The sequence below is a fragment of the Malania oleifera genome, chromosome 2, assembly GCF_029873635.1.
Source record: "Malania oleifera isolate guangnan ecotype guangnan chromosome 2, ASM2987363v1, whole genome shotgun sequence".
In the NCBI taxonomy this organism is placed as follows: domain Eukaryota; kingdom Viridiplantae; phylum Streptophyta; class Magnoliopsida; order Santalales; family Ximeniaceae; genus Malania; species Malania oleifera.
Genome location: NC_080418.1, coordinates 87722699 through 87729339, shown reverse-complemented (window position 1 = coordinate 87729339; position 6641 = coordinate 87722699).

Sequence of the window (6641 nt, the reverse complement as noted above, 5' to 3'; positions counted from 1 at the left end):
GTAATGGAAATTTCCTTTTATAGCCCTTTGACCTGGCCCAATTTCATCAACGAAATAGTGTTCTCGTCGATGAATCTTTCATTGACTTCATCGACGAATCGGTGACCTCGTCGATGAATATGAGATTACCGGTTTTTTCGAGACTCCTCGGCTTCTCCTCGTCGATGAGTCTCTGAATTTCGTCGACAAGAAGAACAAAGGCTTTGTCGACAAAATTCAGCTTCGTCAACGAAATCCGTCATATTCTCAATTTTCCCCTCTCTTATTTATTTAAAGCCCTTATTATCGTTCGGGTTCTTACAATCTCCCTTCCTTACAAAAATTTCATCCTCGAAATTTGCCATTTCTCATTCATAAAATTGTATCCGGAATACACATATACGAACTACCAACAAGAAACTAGAGACTACTAGAGCGTAGTCCCATCATACACATACGCATACATACCCTCACTTATGGCGGAGAAATACCGTGGTTATGTATACAATAGTATCAAGAGTTCACAATACACACACTCCTGACAACTAAGAACCTATCCCAACCCACAGTAGGATCATGTACAAGTGCTTAAAACAACTGTGGATACTTCCGGCGTATTTCCGTTTCCAGTTCCCAAGAAGCTTCCTCAACCTCGTGGTTCCGCCACAATACCTTCACTAACGGTATCTCTTTGGTACGAAGCTTCTGAACTTTACGGTCCAGAACCTGAACAGGTATCTCCTCATACACTACAGTATCCCCAATTTCCAACTCATCATAACTAATAACATGTGAAGGATCCAACACGTACCTCCTCAACATGGATACGTGAAACACATTGTGGACCCTCGAAAGTGCTGGAGGTAATGCAATCCTGTAGGCTATCGGAACCACTCGCTCAAGTACCTCGAATGGTCCAATATACTTCGGGCTCAGCTTGCCCTTCTTGCCGAATCTTATCACCCCTTTCATCGGAGCAATACGCAAAAACATCCTACCTCCCACTTCGAACTCTAACTCATGGTGGCAAACATCTACATAACTCTTCTGTCGACTCTGAGCTGATCTAATCCTCTCCCGAATCAAACCCACCTTCTCAGACGCCTTCTGCACAAGTTTAGGTCCTAACACCTGACATTCACCAACCTCATCCCAACACAAAGGTGATCGACACCTCCGACCATACAAAGCCTCGAATGGTGCCATCCCAATACTAGACTGGAAGTTGTTATTATAAGTGAACTCTACAAGTGGCATAAACTGTATCTAGCTACCACTGAAGTCTAACACACAAGCTCGCAACATATCTTCCAATATCTATATCGTCCTTTCCGACTGTCCATCAGTATGGGGGTGGAACGTTGTACTGAAAGTAAGCTTCGTCCCCAATGCCTCCTCCAAGCTTATCCAGAATTGAGAAGTAAACCTCGGATTTTGATCTGACACAATGGACACCAGTACCCCATGCATTCTCACAATCTCATGCACATATAAATCTGCTAGCCTACTCAAAGGATAGCCAACTTTCATCAGTATGAAATGAGCAAATTTTGTTAATCTATCCACGATCACCCAAATAGTATTATTCCCGTGAAGCGTTGGTAGCAAACCGGTCACAAAATCCATGGAAATATGCTCCCATTTCCACACCAGAATAGGCAAAGGCTGCAACGGCCTTACTGGCCTCTGATGTTCAGCTTTTACCTGCTGACACGTCAAACACTGCTCCACGAACTGAGCAATCTGCCTTTTCATACCAGACCACTAGAAGGTCTCGCGCATGTCCCGATACGTCTTTGTACTACCAGGATGTATCGTGTACATAGAACGATGTGCCTCCTCTAGAATTGTCCTTCTAATCTCATCATCGTTCGGAACACATAGTCTGGTCCCAAACCTCAGCACACCTCCCTCGGAGATGTTAAATTCTGTAACCAGTCCTTGTTGTACCTTTTCCATAACCTCTGCCAACTCTACATCACTAGTTTGCGCAACTTTTATACACTCAAATAAAGTCGGCTGAACCACCAAACTAGAAAGATAAGCCTGATGATCACCAACCACCAACTCTATACCTAAGCTTTCCAAATCCCATCTAATGTGACACTGAGTTACAATCGCAGATACAACCGTAAGCCCTGACTTCCGACTCAACGCATCAGCCACCACATTAGCCTTCCCCGGGTGATAACTGATCGTGCAATGGTAGTCTTTAATCAATTCAAGCCATCGTCTTTGCCTTATGTTCAACTCCTTCTGCGTGAAGAAATACCTAAAGCTCTTATGGTCAGTGAAGATCTCACACTGCACCCCATACAAATAGTGTCACCAGATCTTTAGTGCATACACAACAGCAGCCAGTTCCAAATCGTGCGTAGGGTAATTCTTCTTATATTCATTTAGTTGTCGAGAAGCATACGCTACTTGTAACGCCCCAACCTGGGTCAGCCAAGGAGCACTGCGTCTCTCCTCCTCCACCTGGACCAGATGACAGGAGGCGGGTCTTATCAGACTAATGACTGGCCCCACAAACCAACACGTGTCCTTTTCAGTGTGTTTTATTCTCACTCACACACTTCCTGAGAAAACTTCCCAGGTGGTCACCCATCCCACTATTGCTCCAAGCCAAGCACGCTTAATCGTGGAGTTCTTATGGGAAAGCTCCTGAAAAGAAAGGTGCACCTTGTTGATATGGGTAGTAACATCTAATATTTTTAAGTCTTTTCATCCATGGGGTATCACATTAGTTTGTAATGCCTCAACCTGGGTCTGCTAGGGAGCATTGCATCTCTCCTCTTCCACCTGGATTAGACGACAGGGGGCGGGTCTTATCAGACTAATGACTAGCCTCACAAACCAACACGTGTCCTTTTCAGTGTGTTTTGTCATCACTCACACACTTCCTGAGAAAACTTCCCAAGTGGTCACCCATCCCAATATTGCTCCAAGCCAAGCATACTTAACCATTGAGTTCTTATGGGAAAGCTCTCGAAAATAAAGGTGCACCTTGTTGATATGGGTAGTAACATCTAATCTTTTTAAGTCTTTTCATCCATGGGGTATCTCATTCTCCCCCACTTATAGAACGCAATGTTCTCATTGCGAACCCACATTTCCAAACCCAGGCGATATGAATTTCATCACACTTCCGGCTAGGTGTTGGCTCTAATACCATTTGTAACGCCCCATTGTGGGCCTGTCAGGGAGCACTACGTCTCTCCTCCTCCACCTAGACCAGACGACAGGGGGCGAGTCTTATCAAACTAATAACTGGCCCCACAAACCAACATGTGTCCTTTTCAGTGTGTTTTGTCCTCACTCACACACTTCCTGAGAAAACTTCCCAGGTGGTCACCCATCCCAATATTGCTCCAAGGCAAGCACGCTTAACAGTGGAGTTCTTATGGGAAAGGTCCCAAAAAGAAAGTTACACCTTATTAATATGGGTAGTAACATCTAATCTTTTTAACTCTTTTCATCCATGGGGTATCACACTACTACCTTACCCTACTGCATAAGCACACATCCCAAGCCCTTCAAAGACGCGTCGCTATAAATCACAAACCCACCATCCCCCGAAGGAATGGTCAACACTAGAGCAGCAACCAGTCGGTGCTTTAACTCCTGAAAGCACTGCTCGCAATCACTGGCCCACTCAAACTGCACTCCCTTTCTGGTCAGTCGTGTCAAAGGTCTAGACAGTTTAGAGAAACCCTCCACGAACCGACGATAATAACCCGCCAGTCCTAGAAAACTCCGAACCTCCTGCACATTCTTCGGCCTCACCTAGTCGACCATAGCTTTAATTTTGCTAGGATCAATTGATATACCATCACCAGTAACCACATGGCCTAAGAACACAATCTGACTCAACCAGAATTCACACTTCTTCAATTTAGCATAAAACTTCTTCTCCCGCAGAATCTGTAACGCTAATCTCAAATGTCCCACATGCTCTTCCGTACTTCTCGAGTATACCATAATGTCATCAATGAATACCACTACGAATCGATCCAGGTACTCATGGAAAACCCTGTTCATCAGATCCATGAACACCACAAGAGCATTCGTCAACCCAAAAGGCATGACGAAGAACTCATAGTGGCCATATCTGGTCTGGAAAGCAGTCTTCGCTATATCCTCCGCTCTAACCCTCACCTGATGATATCCTGACCGCAAGTCGATCTTCAAAAAGACTCGCGTTCCCTGCAACTGGTCAAAGAGATCATCTATACGAGGTAAAGGAGAGCGATTCTTCACAGTTACCTTGTTAATCTCATGGTAATCAATGCACATCCTCATCGACCCGTCCTTCTTCTTCACAAACAGTACTAGAGCTCCCCAAGGATAAACACTAGGTCGAATAAATCCCCTGTACAGTAATTCCTGCAATTGCTCCTTCAAGTCCCGAAGATCTTTCGGAGCCATCCAGTACAGAGCTTTAGAGATCGGTGCCTTACCGGGTAGCAACTCTATCGCAAACTCCACCTCACGATCTAGAGGTAAACCGGGTAAATCATCTGGAAACACATCCAAAAATTTGTTGACTACCCGAATGTCCTTGAGTCTCAACTCACTCCGCGGCGGTTCCTGCACACAAGCTAGGTACCCCTGACATCCGTCCAAGAGTAGCCTCCTCGCCTGTAGAGCTGACAAAATCCGTGGCGCTGAACGCACACATGATCCCACGAATTCGTACTCCTGCTCCCCAAGAGTTATGAAAACTACCACCTTCCTAGGACAGTCGATCAGAGTATAATTGGAGAACAACCAATCCATTCCCAGAATGGTATCGAACCTCGATATGTCGTATACCACAAGATTCGTCGGTAGCAGCTTTCCATGAATTTCCACGGGGTAGTCTACCAACATCTTCCTACAAAAAGATACACTCCCAGATGGTGTAGTAATAGATAAAACCTCATTCATGTCTTGGGTCTCAACCCCACACCATCCCACAAAATTCACAGACACAAAGGAATGGGTTGCACCTGAATCAAACAAAATAGAAGCTTTATTTGAAAGTAATAATAAGGTGACTATCACCACGTTACCTGCATGCTCAGCGTCCGCTGGAGTAAGAGAATATACTCTGGCCGGAGTTGTATTTGCCTGAACGATTCCCCGAGGTATCTGATTGCTCCCTCGGTTCACACTATATGATGGCACGTCTCGCCTCAATGCGTGACAATCACAAAATATGTGACTTGGTTGGCCACAATTATAGCAGTTACCCCCAAATGACTGGCACTCACCCTCGTGCCATTTGTGGCATCTGGCACAACATCCACGAGTCTAGCCCTGAGATTCCTAGCGCTCGGTATTCTGGCGGTAACCCGAGCCCTTGCTCCTCTTCTTCCACAATCCCTGACGAGACCCTGACTAAGAACCAGAAGCTACTATCCTCTTTTCGATTCCTGATCCGCCTCATCCTCTCAAATACCAGTCTCGATCACCGTGGCCTTATCCACCAAGACCGAGAACTTGCGGATCTTAAGCTTACCCACCAGTCTAGGGATATCCTTCCTGAAGCCCTTCTCGAACCTCCGAGTCTTCCCATACTCACTCGAGATCATACATGGTGCAAAGAGGGATAGCTCTATGTATCGAGCCGCATACCCCTGCACCGTCAAACTCCCTTGAGTTAGGGTGGAAAACTCATCGGCCTTTGTATCACGTACTGAAGCCGGGAAGTATCTGTTGAATAACACCTCTTTGAAACGGCTCCACGTCATCTCCTCAAGACCACCCCTCTGCTTCTCCAGCAGACTCACCGCAGTCCACCATCTACCCGCCTCCCCAGATAGATGGAAAGTAGCATAGAGGACTCGCTGCCTATCCGTGCAGTGCAGGACTTCCAGGATCGTCTCAGTTTTCTCCATCCAATCCTCCGCTATCATTGGGTCAGGTCCTCTAGAGAACGTCGGAGGATGCATGTGTGTGAACCTCTCAATGGTGCACCTCGCAGCAGTAGGAGAGCGCTCATGTCTCCTCACACTCCGCCCGATCTCCCGTAACACCTGTCTCGTCAAACCTTGAGGAACAGAAGGAGACTTGTCGCTCGCAGTCTCCTCGGAGCCACTTCCCAGATCATTATCCTTGGGCTCCATTCTGTTCCTATTTGTATCCCTATGACACATACAATTAACACAATGATCTACACTAACTGTTTCAACTACTCCCTTCCAGGTCAAGGTCTGTCCTATCACACCGACACGAAAGTCATCAATGATCTGACTTGCTTTTACTGGAATGGTCATCCCAGGAAAAACACGGAATACCATCGACAAATCCCGATCTAGCAACCGAACAACCCTCAACCAACTCTAGCCATATCCACCTCCTATACTCTGGTATGTACTCATAACTAAGCCTAACCAAGTTGATAAGATCTAGTAACCTGGTTAACTCTAATACCAAGTTGTCACGCCCCGAACCCTGAAATGGGACCCAGGGGTGAGAATGTAACCTAACCGGTCCCTATATCATACAAATCATCACAAATACAGTACAAATGATGAGGGTCCGACCCCATGGGGTTCCCAGGCACCCTAAACACATCAAAACACAAACATACATGCGGCGGAAAAACCATACATACATATGCAGTACCATACCAGAGTCTATACAAGAGCAGACACAATGCCCTATCAAAACATACA